Below are 17,776 nucleotides of genomic sequence, written 5' to 3'. Positions count from 1 at the left end.
GTGAGATCCAGGACAGGCACCAAAACTACACACAGAAACCCTGTCTCGAAAAAAAAGACTGAAAGTCCAAAGTCTCTTTTGAGATTCAAGGCAATCTCTTTAACTGTAACAACACCCTGTAAAATCAAAAAGCAGATCCCAGACTTCCAACGTATAATGGCACCAGATATACACTACCATTCCAAAAAGGAGGAAAGGGAGCATAGTGAGGAAATACTGGGCCAAAGCAAGACGGAAACCCAGCAGGGCAAACTCCAAATTCTGCATCCATGTCTTAACATCAAGGCATTCTTCAGATTTCCAATTCCTTTGAGTTGTGTTGACTGCAACATACTTCTGTCTCTTGGGCTGGTTCCACTTCCTGTTAGCAGCTCTCCTGGGCAGATATCCCACAACTCTGACATCTCCAACTTGGGCTTTCCAGTGCAACCCAGACTACAGCTTCACTCAGTGACCTCTCCAGGCCTCCATGCAGTGACTCTCCCTGCCAAAAGCCTGGCCTCAGCCGCTTCGCTTAGTAGCAGAGAAAAATTCCACAACACCTTTACTTCTCCTGCATACTTTACTCTAAAGTCAGACCACATGACCAAAGCTGCCAAGTTCTACTGCTTGCTGGAGCTGGAACTTGGCCCCCTAGTTCAATTACATTTGTATCAACTTTCTGTCCAATTACATTTGTATCAACTTTCTGTCATTGATGGTTCCCTTCACTGCTAATCCTTCCCTGACAGCTCATCAGCTGGGGACTAAGCTTGCAATATGAGCCTATGGGGACCATTCTTGTTCAAACCAGTATAACTAGGAAAGATACAAACAAGAAAACAGTCTGGAAACAGGACAATTTCCAGTTGTCTTTCCACCTCAGGAATGTGTGATGACACTTAGTCTCAGCTGTACCCTCTAGGGAGATAGGCTGGCTGGAAACTGTATCTTTAATTTCCATAGCACACTCAGAACTGTTAAGGGCAATGTTTCCAAGCTCACAGAAACAATATTGGTTTAAAATTACAAGTGAAAGCAACCCGTATCATACAGGATATACAGATATCATTTGTTTCTGGTGCTGAAGGCCACCTGGCAATGTCAAGCAGTGTTCAAAAAAGTTGTCATTCTGTGGTTCACCCAGACCAATGTGAATCCGGCATCTATCTATCTATCTATCTATCTATCTATCTATCTATCTATCTATTTATTTATTTAAGTTTTTGGGTTTTTTTGTGGGGTGGGGGTGGGGGGTCTTTTGCCTGCATGTATGCCCTTTGCACCACATGTGTGCCTGCTGCCTAAGAAGGCCAGAAGAGTTACAGATGGTTATGAACCAACCTGTGGGAGCTGTGAATTGAACCGGGTTCCTCTGCAACTGCTCAGGGCTCTTTTCCAAGTTTTGAAAATGTTCTCTTTCTTCCTTTTCCCATTTGAACCATGTGGCTTGAATAAGGTTGCCACTGTCCTATAAACATCATTCCCTTTGTTGGAAGTCGGCCCTGACTCCTGAGACCCTCAGAGTCTTTCCTCAGCACCAAAGAAATCAAGCCTCTAATTCTTTAGGATAATGAAGATGCTTTTTTTTCTTTTTATTAATTTACTCTTTGAAATTTTCATACATGACTATAATACATTCTGGTCACTTTCATCCCTCCACTATCCATCCCCTCTCTTTGTCTTGTCTATGAACACTTTACTGTCTACCTGGGATCGAATCTTTAGCACACTATGCATATGATTTTGGCTAAGCTGTTTAATCTATTTGTGCCTAAGTCTTCTCTTTGTGAATTGAAGACATGACTGACACTTCCTTAACCACAGCAGGTCATTATAAAGCCCAGATGAGCTAAAACACGGAAAGTGCTTCTAACAATACATGCAATACAAAACATTCACTCTCGTTACTACTAACTGAAAAAGCCTAACTATGTAGCCCAGGCTGGCCTCAAACTTGCACGTGCTGGTATTAGGCAGAGGAGAAACCCTTCCTGCTTTCTGTTGAGTTCCCCATGTATTTTGTCCCAGCAATGGAGCACTAACATGGCATTCACTTCTACTACTCATTTAATTCCTTTGTACGTTTAGGTAGAGGCTCATTTCCATCATCAATACCCGTTTATTACAGTGTCACTCTTGATAGACTACTACCTCATCACTGAACTGCATCAAGTTTGGGTTTAGTATATAATGTATTGATTTTATTAATTAATTTAAAATTTGTTTTCATCTTCCTGATTTCCTGAGGTTTTGTTGCAATTACTGTTCTCTTTTTAATCTCTTGCAACAAATACCTCCTTTATTTTTGCTTCTTTTACACTTGAAAGAAGTAATGATATTACTTCAACTCTGAATATTGCTACCTTTACATGATCATTTTTGAGGTGTTTTATAGTTGGTTATTTGTTTCTATGTTTAGTAAATTGATTTGGCTTTCTTTTCATTACTAAATTATTAAATTTTATTGTTACTCAATGTATATAATTTGCAAGTAGAATTGTCTGTATATTTTCTGCTTTGTGAAATATATTAATTTTTTGTAGCCTCACATATAAGCTATTCCTATTGGTATTCTCTGAACATGAGGCAAAGTCATATCTGCTATAGACTTATATATAAATATTGAATCATGTCTCTTACATTATTTAAAGTTGTGTCCCTGTCAATATGTTATGTGCTTGACCTGTCAGGAATGAGTGAGGCACGTTCCACCAGCACCCACCACTGCTCTAAAAGCCCCTGCACTGAGGCTATGACATTGACATGTGGTTTCCCAGTGTCCTGTCTTCTCAAGGGCTTTGTTTTTATGGATGAAAAATGACCAAGTTGTCTTATTTACTGTGTTTTGGTTTTAACTCTTCTTTATCTGAAGTTGAATTTCAAACCCTTATTTCCATGTTTTTGTGTTTGTTCTTTTCAACCTTTTACAAACTTTGGTTTTTTTTAATTTTTTTAAAAAAATTGTATTTTTATTTATATGTATGTGTGTCTTTCTGCCATATGTGTGTGGGTCCTTCAGAGAGGGCGTTGAATTTCTTGGAGCTGGAATTATAGATAACTGTGAGCTACCCAACATTGCTGGAAACCGAACTCAGGTCCTCTGGAAGAGCAACCAGTGCTCTTTACTGCTGGACCATCTCTAGCCCAGGACTTTGTTTCTTGACTACATCATAAGGAATCTTTTTTTCTTTTTCATTTTTTTCAAGACAGGGTTACTCTGTGTAGCATTGGCTGTCCTGGAATTCACTCTGTAGACCAGGCTGGCCTTGAACTCACAGAGATGTGCCTGCCTCTGCCTCCTGAATGCTGAGACTAAAGGTGTGCACTGCCACCACCCGGCTAGGAATCTTTTGAATAGAATGACGTTCCTAAAGTAACTCCTGTGAACGTATATTGTCTAATACTTGTCACAATTTCTCTGATTTTTATAATTCTTTATTCTCCTTGTTGTTTTCTATATAAACTATTTTCCAAAAATACAGAATGTACACATAATTTTTGAATTATGTCTTCAGTTAACTTCACCCAAAAGCACTTGGACTAACATTCGTCTCCCAGCCTTGAGAGTGGAAGAAATGTTGGTCTCCTCCCACGAGTATCTCAACACTGGGCACTCCCTGATTCCCCCAGCTTTCCTGCCCATGTCTCCTGCTGGCCAGCTTCACCTCAGAAGTCAAACCCCACTCTTATTTTCACTGATGCTTGAGTTCCATGGTTCAGGTCCAATTCCTCACACTTGTCAGAATTGGAAGCAGGAAGAAAAGTGAATCTAATGTGTTTTTCCCGCCCCTCAGGTGGCTGCCCATGATATGTTACCTGAAAATAATTATTTTACATATATGTACATTTCAAAGGATCTGAATGCTCCTGGGATCAGTGTTCCTTATATCTTAGGCTTTAATGTTTCATTTCAGGTACAGGTAAACCCCCATGAAAAGGACAATAAGAGCACTTTGCATATTTCATTATAAACCTTGCTGTTGGCTTAAGAACGTAAAGATCAGATGGGAATCTGAGCCCGTGACAAATCTGTTCCCAGGAACTCCCAGAGGCAAGCATAAAGGGAGCTGTGCTCACACCGTCACTGGGTGCTCTGTATTGAAAGTTCAAATAACAGAAGTCAGAAAGCTGTGAAAAGCCCGAGACTCTCTTCCTTCTTAAAAGGGGGAGGGGACATCGTTACCTCTGATGTAAAGGGAAAAAAGAACAATAGCCAAGCAGCAAGTCTGGTCAGGGGTTCTCTTCTGGCTGCCTGGAAAAAGATGAAGAAGGCAATTTCCCAAAGCAATGGAAGTGAGCCCTCAGGGTGAGACTGGCCATAACTTAATCCAAGCAGGGACTTACAAAGAACCTTCCAATTAAGCTCTAGGAATCCATTCAGAAAGATATAAGTTGATCAGAATAAAGGTTTTACGAGAAAGTTTTTTTTAATTTTGCCTAGGAATTCATAAGTGTGACAAGCCAAGAGCCCCATTTTCTTGTTAAATGATGCACTAGTGTCTCTTCTAATAAAAAGGCTTCCTGCTGTGTCCTATAAAGTCAAGCACAATTAAATGGAAAGGGCTCACAAAATGTCAACTGTAAGAAGCTGTAAACACAGGAAACTTGTAACAGTGCTTCGGGAAGAGCCAGGGGAGGGATGGGCGGGCACACAGCAGTCTCAAGACGGCTCTTAGCCAATCCCACAGTAAGCATGAAGCTGGAATGGCCTTGTTCCTTTATCCCAAGTTGAGATGCAGGTTCAAAACCCTGGGCAAGGTGGCTCTCATCTAAAGCTCATTATCAAAAAGGGTTAAGACTTGGGAGTTACCAATGAGAAGCTGAGAAACATGGACTTCAGTCCTGAAGGAAGTGTGCCTGCCATGCATCTACCACAGGCTCTGTTGTAGGCCACCCTCAGGCCATACTTCTCTGCAGAACACTGTCCTCAGGTGTGATCTGGCCGTTGTCCTCCTAAACTCTCAACAGCTTCCATTACCCACATGACACAAAACTGGGCCCATTAATGTTCCATCACTACTGGGCCTAAATTCTCCCTGAGATAAATATAAGTAGTTAAGGATTGCTGCCAGGGAGGGGTTTATGAGGCTCTATCCCTCCCTGAGGAGTATATGGTCAGTTAACAGTTTCTGGGAGATGTGTTCAGCCTTGTAGCCACTGATAAGTCCCCCTTGCTCCTGGGAGTAGCCTAACTAAACTCACTGGCTCACCCAGCTAGACTGAGTGGAATTGTTTCTTTTGTCTCATATTGGTGGGTGAATACAAGTTAATCTCCCTAGGATACAGTCACACAACACCCACTGACTTCGGATATCACCCAGATACCGAGTACTCTTTATATCTTGATGACAGATTGCCTCTGGAATCTAGACCCTTATCTGTAGTTGATTGCTTGCGTGCTTCACTTGAGCGGTAAGTCATCGCTATCTCAACATGTCCAAAATTGAACTCATGGCCCCTATTATGGATTTCATGTTTGTATAATTAGCCAAAAGTATATGTCATAATGAAATTCTCACTGCAGTAGTATTTGGAGGTGGGTCTTTGGAGAGGTGATTGTATCATAAAATTGGGCCTTATGATTCATACCCTTACAAAGGGTCCCCAAGAGCTCCCTGGCTCTTTTCTTTTCTCCCCTTCTAGTTTTCTTTTTCTTTCTTCTTTTTTTAATTGACATAAGAAGTCAAGAACCTGCAAAAGGAGAAGTGACTAGCCCCTGACCATGCTTCGCATGACTTTGCATTGCTAACCTCCAGAGTCACAGAAACACAGCTGTGCAGCTTGTTAGGACCCAAGCTGTGGTACTCAGTGCTGACATCCTGGGTGGTCTGCTTCACACCTGCTCCTTGTCCTGCCTCACATCATCCAATCAATTGGCCCACCCTCCACCAGGATTCTAGCAGCTCCTGACACCTCCTTCCTCACTCCTTTACTAAACTCTTCTCTAAACCCTTGATAACTTCCTTTCAAATCTCCCCCTAGTCAGTCTGCCCCCCTCATCATCAGGATCCCACTTTAGTCCAATTCCTACCAGACTCTACATTTATAGATGTGGAACTGTGTTGCCTGAGATTAGCAAGGTAACAGGTAGACTGTGATGTTCTTTCTTTGTTTTGTTTATGATTATGAAGGGTCTATGTACCTACAGGAGGACTCCGTCTCACAAGCCCATCGAGCACAATGTTATTTGCCCAGTTCTTGGCAGGCCAGGGGGCTGTCAGCAGGACAGACATAGTATTGGGTAAATTGGAGCCCTGTTTCTTCATTAGTGGACCACAGCCCCAGGAGCATACTTCTCTGAGGCCTCTCCTCCCAGTAGCTCTGGATGCAACATTTTACAGAAGTCTGTCTGGAAGGTAGGTCGGGTCTCAATGGATAGATTGGCTGTAAGAGCCCAGGTTTCAGTCTTTTTTGGTTCCCATACCCAGGATCTTGGCTTATGGGAGTGGTGGGCCGTTCCCAGGGAAAGGCAAAGAAAGTGCAAGAGGACAACCACAGCCATAGGGCCCGTGTCAGTCTTCTCTTTGGTGACCTGGTGATGACCCATCTGTCATAGTCCTCCGAAGCCTCCTTCAGCCAAGCATGGTGGATCACAGGGTGATACCAGAGACCTTTGCCTCTATAAGGGTGGTGAGGACCATAGTGTGCAGGCCTTTCAACATTGGATCCAAGCCCCAGGTCACCAGGCTGGAACTTGTGGGCAAGCTCATACATGGACAAGGGCGTGGCCTCAAACTGTCTGATGAACAATCCTCTGGGCTTGCTGTGGGGCCTATAAGGATTTGAGGAGGGAATGGTTCATAAATTCTGCTTTAGGAACATCTCTGAGCTTATGGAGGAGAGGGGAAGGCTTCCCAAACATAATCTCAAATGGGGTTAATCCTTCTCAATATGGTGTGCACCTGACCCTTAGAAGGGCAAATGGTAGGAGGCTGGCCCAATTTTCACTGGTCTCAAAGGCATACTTAGTTTCCTTCAAGGTCTGTTAATCCTTTCTACCTGTCTTGAGCTTTGAGGCATACAGGTACAATGTAGTTTGAGGACTGCATTGAGGACCTTTGCCAGATTTTTGGAAATTTTCATCCTGTAGCCTTGGGCACTGTTGGACCCCAGGGAGAGGGACACCCAAATCTGGGAATTCACTCTTGGAGGAGTTTCTTGGTGACTACTGAGGCTGTCTCCATTTGGATGGGATAGGCCTCCATCCATCCAGCGAAGGTGTCTTTGAAAACTAACAAATGGTTCTACCCAAGAACTATGACTTTGATCTCCATAAAGTTCACTCCCAGTGTCCTCCAGAGGTATGTCCTCAGGCATGGGTTCCTCCTGGGTTCTCTGCCTCCTTTGGGCTTTACTTGTGCCCAAGTGGCACATCTGCATACAATGTCCTTGATAGGACTGTCTAGTTGAGAAATGTAATATATGGGCCTGAGTAACTCAGCAGTCTAGTTGCCCCCCAGATGGGTAGCCCAGTGGAGTTTGGACATCTGTTTTCCAGTAGTGGCAAGGAGTACAGATCTCCCATCCAACAAAAAAACCCACCCATTAGCCTCCCGTTTGGCATCCTTCCTTTTCGAATACTTGGTTTCTTCCTGTGTACAGGCTGGATGCTGGCATCATTCAGGTTTAGTCAGGGGAACCAAGATTTGGAGAGGCCCCGCTGTTCCAGGGCCACCATCCAGGTGGCCAAGTCTGTTGCCCCATTTCCTTGGGCCATGGACATGGGCTGTGGCATGTGCATATTGACTGTCCACATACACAGTGATGGCTTTGCACTTCCCCCAGTGAAGTGCCTGGGTTAATGACAGAAGTTCAGCCTTTTGTGCTGAGGTCCCTCACTTGAGGGACTGTGTCCACGCCATGTTGTCTAAGATGACAATGGCAGGCATACCTGATTCCCATCAGTGTACAGCACCTCTTCCACTGCTCATAGCGGGACATCTGTTAGGTCAGATCTGACAGATTGGACCTCATCAGACACTTCCAGGCAATCGTGGAGAGGCTGTTTGGTTATCATCTGGCAGCAGGCTGGCTGAGTTGATAGCTGAAGTTTTACAAGAATCAGAGATGGGTCAGGATCCAGGAGAAGTGCTGGGCATTGCACGTCCACCCTTTTGAGGTCCCCCTCAAGAGGACCTCTAAAGAGCATGCCGTAGTTAGGAACAATGGCCCAAGGACAGTTTATCAATTTCTTTTATTAACGTGACTTTACTAACATGCAACTGCCCACAAACAAGCTGGCCAACCAGCAGAAATAGGATCAAGTACTTTGGATAGTTAGGCCGCGGGCCTCTTTCAGAGTCCTAGTATCTGGGTAAGGACCCTCTTTATAATAACCCGGGCCTCACTTGAGCACAAGTGGAAGGGGTTAGAGACATGGGGGGGGGGGGAACTGGTGCAGAATTGAGGGCTTCCCTCAAGGCCTCGACATCTCTTTGTTCAGCATCAGTCCATTGTAGTGGCTGGGTGCTGCCAGTACTAGCATACTATGGCTTAGCTAGCTTCACAACCTCAGGTACACACAAGTGTCAATACCCAGCTGCTTCCAGAAATTCCCGTCTGTTTCTTTGTCTTAGGCACAGGGGTCCATAGGATCACCAAGATTCAGCTCTCAGAGAACGTTCGTTTGCCTCCAAATTATACCCCAAGTCGGTGACACAGGGTGCACATAGTTGAGCTTTCTTGACTGAGACCCAATCCCTTAGAGCCTGTGATGCCTCTGCCAGACCTTTTTACACTCCTCCTTTGTTTCTGAAGCTGTGAGGAGACCCTCCACAGACTGTAACAGTGTGCTTTCCAGGTAATGTTGCCGGAAACTCAGAAAGTCAGCATTTAAGGTCTCACCAAAGAGTATAGGAGAATTTTTGAACTCTTGTGACAATCTAGTCCATGTCAGTTGGCCTGTAAATCCTCCCTCAGGATCTGTCCATTCAAAGGCAAAAATGTGTTGGACAACAGGAGGCAAAAGAAGGCGTCCTTAAAGTCCAGAGCTGTATCTACTTGTTTCTCTGGAGGCAGGAGACTCAGGAGCATGTAGGGGTTAGGAACCACGGGATGAATAATCTCTACCCACTTGCTGACCTCTCTGAGATCCTGCATGGGTCAGTAGTCCTGGGTGCCTCACTGTAGGACTGGAGGGGCGGTCAGGGGTATCCCAAGGAGAATGGCAGGGGATGAGGATCCCTGCTTTCTTTGGCCTATTGAAGTGTTTGGCAATTGCCTGTTTGGCTTCACAGCTCATAGGATAACATTTGATCCATACTGGGGTGGCAGTACTTAGTAACTGAATGATAATTGCCACTTGGTAGGGTGGCCAATCCCGGTGGGTTATTAGCCCAGACACTAGGATACTGCTGTTGCAAATCCTGCAGATATCCCAAAGTTTGAGTGTTATTTTCATGTTCCAGACTTGGTTGGAACCTCCAACAGGGCCAGGTCACATGACTAGGAGTTGGGGGCTGAGAGGGATTCAAGGTAGGATGGGCCGTGGCCTCCCCAAAGGATATGGTTGCCTGTAGTTTTTATAATAAATCTCTTCCAGTTAGGGGATAGGGGAAGTCTTGTGGACTAAGAGTTTGTCATGGTACCTTGTCCCAAGTCCATCATCTGGGAGGTCATCCAGAAACAAAGCAATCTGTCCAATTGCCTCTGGGATGGCCGTCCATTGATACCACTGGTCCAAACTGCTCTGTCAGGACTGAATGAGCTGTGCTCCTGTCAACCAAAAATTTTAACAGATTTGCCCCTCACCTTTAATGTTACCCTGGGCACTCAGTGGGATGGAACCTCAGCCATGTCAGTTCTCGCCCAAATGAAGAGTCAGTGTCATTTCCCAGTGTCCTTTTCACTTTCAGGAAGCACATTGGTCCTTCTCTAGCTTCTTCCCTCCCCAGCATTCCTGGCTTCCCCCCTCTGGAATCTCTCTTACTGGACTCCCTGAGCATGGCCAACTACTGCCTAGGTCAATCTACAGAGTCACAGTCATTATAAAACTTTTGAGCAATCTCCAATAGTTTGGACCTAGTCATACCCTCACAACTTCTGTCTCCTGGAGTTTCTGCTCTATGGGCAGGCTGTATAACAAAAGCAGCGTTGGTTGCTCACTGTTTTTCTGGGGCATCTGGATCTATGGGGGTAACATCCAGGAAGCTTCACAGAGGCACTCAAGGGACCCAGCAGGCTCTTCTTGGGGCTACTGTACAGCCTCGATCACCTTAGATTGGCCGGTTTCCTAGCAGCTCTCTTCAGTCCTCCTCACAGGGCCTGATGAAAACTGTCCAGAGCCTCCTTACCTTGGTCAGGGTCGGGGTCCCCGTCAGGTTGGACGGCACTATCCAACAGTGATCCCTTGCCCAGCTTGAGGTGGCTTTCCTACTCTCAAGCTGGGTCCTATCTGGCTCCTCACTGTGAGGAGGGTGGCCAGGAGCTGCAGACAATCATCCTGGGTCAGCTGTTGGGTGTAAAAGACTGTCTCTAGGAGACTCATGAGAGCCTGAGGTTTTTCAGAGAATAGTGGGTTCTGAGTTTTCCAGTTATGCAGATCATTGGTTGAAAAGAAACATAAACCATGAGAGGAGAAGGGGAGGAATGTGCTGGGTTTGGGTCCACCAGGGGTGCCTTCCTTAAAGGGAGGTTGAGGGAACCTCTGCCACAGGGAGGTTCCTCCCGGAACCCCCAGAGCCAGAGCCACTTCATGTGTGTGGAGGGGAGAGGAGACTTGAGATAGAATAAACCTCCTCCCTGTACCCATACAGCATAGCCAGGGGAACTATTTTCCCTTACCTGGGCCTGGCCCAGGGCAGCACTGAGCTATACAGACAGGAAAGTCATATTCTTCTGGAAGACCAAGAGAACAGACAGAGGTTTGGATTTCTCTGGGCAACCTGACAAAACCAAGAGGATTCAGGTCCCCAGTGAAAGGGCACAGGTCCTAAGCCAGGGGAGTGGGTCTTATGCCAGAGAAAGCCACTGATCAAGATAGGGAAACTGGTCGGGGTGGCTGGGGTCTCTAGTCACCACATTCCAGACCACTTGTGCCATCCAGAAAGTCCAGAGTTTTCCAGATGAAAAACAGACACTATATCTGTCCTTGTCCTCAAAATCCTCCATGCACTTCAGCGGTGTCTTGGGACTGCTCACTCCCTCTCCTATATCTGTTTCTCCAACCCACAGAACTGACAGAGACACATAGGTGACAATAAAGACAACCAGGGGTGGCCACCTCACAGGCTTAAACCAGGGAGTCCGGTGACATCTCTCACAGACCCCATTCACCTTTATTAGGGCTTCACACAGCCTTTCCTAAGTGTCCTACGCAGGAGGTGCCATAAACAGACTCTGCTCTGGACAAGAGGAGTTTCCCGTTGAGGGTGGAGGTGTTGGAAGTCTCAAGGTCAACAGGAGCAGAAGCAGGAGACGTTTCTGGGGCCCTGGAATATTTCAAGGTGCATACCTCCTGGAAACTGTCCTTCCCAGGTTACTGGCCCAGGGGATCTGAGGCCCCCAGTGTCTCCGGGAATTTTCTGGGGCCTGCAGAATGTTGGCTGAGCATGGCCAACTACTGTTTGGGTCAATCTTTTATTTTGCTTTTCTTCTACAGAGTCACAGTCATTATAAACCTTTTGAGCAATCTCCAATAGTTTGGACCTAGTCATGCCCTCACAACTTCTGTCCATCAGAGGACGCATGGACACACAACCAAATAGAAAGTCTTTACTCCCATTGGCCAGCAGCTGCATGGGGAACTCACTCAAAGCATGTAGCCCTAAGCCTCGCCATTCTTGCCTGTTTATGCACAACACCCACATCTTACACGGACACACTTCAGTTAGCAGTATCTGTTAAAATAAGCAGAGTTACAGAAGGCAGAGCAAGGTTAGTACGTACATTAGGGACTTTCCCAACTGTGGATGATGCTGGGTCAGGTGTTGGGGTCTATGTACTGGGCTCTTAGGTCAGAATGGTGCCTCTAACATGGCGTCAGTTGTGCTAAGGTCTCGGAGCCTGTTACGTACAACAGGAAGATTCCAGGGGCTCAGCAGCCAGCTAGTCTACCCAACCCACAAGCGAACGGTTTGGAGAGAGAACTTCTTTCATCCAGGCTTACTGACAGAGCTTGTCTCAAGAAGTAGTGGTGAATGGATGAGGAAGACTCTGATGGCGACTTGCGAGCTCTACGGGCATATGCCTGGGGTACCTACCTATGCCCCCACACAGAGAAATCTCTACCCCTTTACATTTACGGTTATTAGTATCTCAAAATGAAATGGTGATAGGGGAAAAAAGAAGCTTATCTTGGTGGCGCTTCTGCTGAGAACAACCAATCTTGGTTCAAATAAAAGAAAGCTATTTTTTAAAAAAATCGAAAGCCTGTTAGTGTGTTAGTCTTCTTTCTGTCTCCGCACAGAACATTTGTTAGTAGCTGCGGTGTTGGAGGTCCAGGCCGTAATCAGTAAGTCCCAGATCAGTCTGTGGGCTGGGAGTGGAGTCGCATGTCATGGGAAGGGTGTCTGGCACCTAGTCAGCCAGGAAGCGAAGAGACAGAGGTGGGGACTGGAGTCTTAAGATCCCTCCAAGGAGGGTCCCCAAAGACCTGATGACCTCTCGTTGGCTCCCTCTCCCCCAAAGTTCTATCAGACCCCCAAACAGCACACCATGGGCCAAGCCTTTGCCATGTAGGCATCCAAACACAGCAGCCCAGGGCACAGCAGCTGGACTCAGAGTTCCACATCTGTTCCCATTTTGTCCTCCTTACGTTATTGCTTCCATGGGCTGAATTAGGAAGTAGGTGAGTTTACCTGTAAAGCCGGTCCTCCTTGTCTTCAAGCTTGTTTCTTCTATTTAATCTTGTCCTATTCCATTAATTTAAAAAATGATCTCTTCAGTAGGTACCTAGTTGACTCATTCAAATAAAGGCTCCTGAACATAATTATGTCCTCTTCAGGCACCGTAACGACCAACAGTTTTAAATTGCCTTTAATATGCGTATCTGCTCTCTATTTGCCCTCTGTCAAAGCAGTGGCTTGGTGTTTTGGTTTGGGTTGGGTTGGGTTTTGTTGCCTCACTTTCAATGAGTTATTGGTTTTCCTATTGCTGGCTTCTAGGAATCCTTTCTGTATGCTGAATATGAGTCCTTGATCAAATACATGCCTTGCTAACCTTCTCAAAGCCCAGAGATTGCTTTTTATTCTTTTTATTTTTTATTTCGTGTATGTAAGTGTTTGCCAACATGTATGTATATGTACCCAGTGCATGCCTAGTGCCAGAAGAGGTCAAAAGAGAACATCAGATTCCCTGAAACTGGAGTTACAGGCAGCTACTGGCTGCCATGTGAGTGCTGGGAACTGAGTCCAGGTCCCCACAACAGCAGCTTGTGCTTTTAATCTCTGGGCCACCTCTCCAGCCGCCTTTCCTCCCCCTCCCCTTCCTCCTCTTTTTCTTTTTTGTTTTGTTTTTCGAGACAGAGTTTCTCTGTGTAACAGCCCTGGCTATCCTGGAACTCACTTTGTAGACCAGGCTGGCCTCGAACTCACAGAGATCCACCTGCCTCTGCCTCCCAAGTGCTGGGATTAAAGATGTACACCACCACCACCTGGCCCCTTCTTTTTAAAAGTGTCTTTGGGAAACCAAAAAAATTTAAACATTAATGAACTCCAGTTTATCAGACTGTTAAGATTGTGTCTCTGATGTTAGATTTGTGAACTTCCAGCCTCTCTCTAGGGCACATAGGATTCCTCTGGTGTTTTTCTCTAAATGTTCTAGTTTGATGTTTTTACCAACCTATGACCTACTTTGCACAAGACAGGAGGCTCAGGTCAATTTGCACTGTCGCAACATCATTTTTTAAAGACCGTCTTTTCTCTGTTGAATTACCCTTGGACTGCAGTGAACAGTTAGTTGGGTGTTCTGGGGGGCGGGGGCTGCTTTTGTTGGCCTGTCTTCTGCCACCGAAATGCTGACTAAAGTGCTGTCTTGATAGCACATCTTGAACTGGGTAGAATGATTTTTTTTTAAAGATCATTTTAGTTATTCTAGTTCCTGGATTCTCCATACACGTTTAGAGTGTTTATAATACTGGAGATTATAATAAAAATTCACCTGTCAATCAATTCCTAGAGAACTGCCATTACTGATACAGTGGTGAGTGTAAGTCACAGATTCGCTGCGTCTTCAAGCATTTGGTTCTTTGAACACTTTCATTAGCATTTTGTAGCTTGCCATCTAGATCCTAGATGAATTTGCTAGACCAGTCCCAGGATTTCATCATTTTGGACAGATACCATGAATATTTAAAAAAAAAAAAAAAACATTTAGCTGCTGGTTGTTTGTTGTGAGCATGTTGAGATGTGATTAATTCTTGCACATCCCATGTCTCCTTGCTTCCCTCTGTATCAGAGTTCTTTTATTGTGAATAGGGAACAGTTATTTATGTATATGTGTGCATACCCATGTGAGTTGCTGTGCACCATGGGCATACAGGTGCTGTTGAAGGAGTGAGGGGCACCTGATGTGAATGCTGGAAACTGAACTCAGCTCCTCTGCAATAGAACTAAGTACTCTTCTCTGCTGAGCCATCTCTCCAGCCCCTGGATGCTAATTTTTATCAAATTCCTTCTCTCAGTCAACTGTATTTCTAGTGTAAAGCCTACTTACTTATTCATCATACATTTCTAGTCCCCCCCGCCATGGCTAAATTGGATTTTCTAATATTTTGTTGAAGATTTTGGTACCTACATTTTAGGATGTATTGGCCAGTGACATTCTTATATTATACTGTCTTTATCTGGTTTGATATCATTGTGTCACTGGCCTGGTAAAGCAAGTTAAAAATGCACGTGTGGTCGGGCGTGGTGGTTCGCTCTTTTATACGGCACCTCCTGTGTGGTTGTCTGTGTCAAGATAAAGCTGAATATCTCCTTCCCAGCCACTGGGAAATTAGGGCATTCCTGGACTGACAGATAGACTGTGCTAAATTAACTGGCTCAGGGGGACTTTCAGTTTTCCTGTAACTGGCAATTTTTCTGCCTTCTGCTTGGGGCTATCTGCTGATGTCCAGGGGCATTTTTTTTTTTTTTTTTTTTTTTTTTTTTTGGTCAACACAAGTTGGAGAAAGATACTACTGGCATCTAATAGGTAAATAGGGATATTGTCAACAAATACGCATGACAGCCTGCCCTCTTCTTCCAAAAGTAACTATCCATCCAATGTGTTAGTGGTCTTGAAGTGAATGAATCCTGTACTGCATCATTGCTGGTTTTCTGTCTGCCACATACGTTCATTCATTCACTATAGCTGCACTGACATCTGCCATTGTAACTGAGACCTATGTGGAAGCGCTTTCTCTGAAGGTGCGGGGTCATGTACGTAGAAGCTTTATTTTTCAGTCATACAGTCGTTAAAATTGTGATGCCTTCTTAGTGAGTCAGTCCTGGTTGGTCGCGAAGTCTCCTCTTATCTCCGGTCATTTTCTCACACTCGGGTCCACTGCGTTTGGCACCGTTGGATCATGTGACTGTTCCTGTCCTCGTGGCTGCAGCTGAATGCCTGGCCAAAAGCAGCTTCCGGGAGGGAGGCTTCACTTTGGCTCCCGGATCTGGGGTTGCAGTCCATCCAGGCAGGAAGGCCTGTCGTCTGCGGGATCAGCTGTGTCTGTGGGATTGGCTGCTGCCAGGCAGCAGGGAGCTGCTTGCTCAGATCTCCAAATATCGGGAAGCAGAGGGAGGAACTGGCCCCACCCAGCCAGCTGGCTTCCTCCTTTTCCACTTTTACTTGTTCTGAGACTCCAGCTCCTGGGAAAGTGGCCCACCCCTGGTTCAGGGAGGGCCCTTCCCACTCAGTTACTCCTCTCTGCAGGAGCCCCCAGGGACACACCCAGAGGTGTGCCTCGCTAATGCCCTGGGTGCTTCTTAACCCAGTCAGGTTGACGGTGACAGTGGAAATGAGCAGTATCATCACAGTGCATCTGTCTTTCTGAGAACCCTTTATTGAAGTGTCTTCCTTTGTAGTTCTTAAACAGCTGGACACACCAGGATGCCATCACGCTGTTCTCTAAAATACATAGCAGCACCGCTCATGACTATTGCAGGCTGCAGTGGGAACCCTCATGCCTCTTACAGAAATGCAGAGGGTTTCGCAGCTGAGACCAGCCATGCTTGTCAGGAAACCTCATGGATCATCACAGTAAGCATGCTGCCATCCTCTGTTGTTGTCTGTTTCTATCTCCAGTAGTTCCCTGAAGACTTTGAGGATCAGGATAGAGGCGGGAATGTACTCTGCCATCTGAGTCTGTGTGTTCTGAATGGTCACTGAAATCCGTGGGCCTTCCTAATGAATTGTTTCCTTAGCATTGCCACAACAGTCTAGTCGGGTTTTGTTTTGTTTGTTTGGAAAGACCCAGGAGGTTGATATTAGAGGTCAGACAGACAGAGAACTGACTTTCCTGCCAGTTTGTCTTAGGCTCATGACTTGATCTTGTGATCAAGCCTAAATGTCCTGGAAGAGGTGACTGGTGCTGACTAACACTGTATAGGTACTGACCTAGTTACATTGTTGTGTTTGGACTATGTATCTTATTGGTAGCATGCAGTTCGTTTATATTTTCCCTCCATTTTGACAAATCTATTTTTAATTAGTTTATTTATACCACTTACATTTAATGTAAGTATTGATATGTTTAGAGATAAGTATACTATTTCATTTCTTTACTCTTGTTCTCTCAACTTTCTGTTTCTATTTTTATTCTGTCTCTTTTTGGTTATTTGAACTTTGTTTTATTCTGTTGCAATTTGTCCATTGCATTTTTATCATTACACACATACACACACACACACACACACACACACACATACACACACACACACACACACACACATACACACACACACACACACACACACACACACACACACACACACACACACACATACACACACACACACACACACACACACTCACACACACGCACACACTGAATCTTCGTATCTTTTTGGCTGTCCTAAGATTGCAACAGACATACTTAACTTTTCAAAGATGACTTGGATTCACCACTTTACCACATCAAGTGGTCCATAGATCCACTGATATGATCTCAGTTCTGTTCCTCATCAAAAGGGGTGATAATATTTGTTTTCAGCCCTCAATTTTTTTTAATACCAGAATGATTCTCTCTTATTTGGAACCCCTCAGCTTCATTCTCCAACAAGGTAAGAATCCTTACATGTCACTCCAACCACAGTCCTTGTCTTAGTTGCGGTTTCTGTTGCTGTGAAGAGACACTATGACCACAGCAACTCTTATAAGGAAAAGATTTAATTGAGGTGGCTTACTTACAGTTCAGAGGGTCAGTCCATTATCATTATGGTGGAATGTGGCAGTGTGCAGGCAGATACAGTGAAGAGAAGGAGCTGAGTGAGTCCTTCATCTTGCAGGCAACAGGAGGTGGTCTGAGACTCTAGGTGGTAGCTTGATCATAGGAGACCTCAAAGCCCGCCTCCACAGTGACACGCTTCCTCCAACAAGGTCACCCCTACTCCAACAAGGTCACACCTTCTAATAGTGCCGCTCCTTTGGGGGTTATTGTCTTTCAAACCACCACAGTCCTAGCAGCTTATCTTTTAGTCTGTCATGTAACCATGTCTGGATTTCTCCTTGCCTCCAGACAAGCCCTTTCTGGACCTTACTAAACTCTAGGAACCTCTAGGCTTGAAAAGTGTGGGGTTTTTTTTCTTGTCAATCAGTCATGAACTGTCCCGGGGAATTTCTTTGTATTTTGGAGCAGCAGCAATAGGATTGGATA

The sequence above is a fragment of the Peromyscus californicus genome, unplaced genomic scaffold (assembly GCF_007827085.1).
Source record: "Peromyscus californicus insignis strain IS unplaced genomic scaffold, ASM782708v3 Scaffold_3__1_contigs__length_106647218, whole genome shotgun sequence".
NCBI lineage: Eukaryota > Metazoa > Chordata > Mammalia > Rodentia > Cricetidae > Peromyscus > Peromyscus californicus.
The sequence above is the reverse complement of the archived record's forward strand: the minus strand, read 5'-3'. Positions refer to the sequence as shown.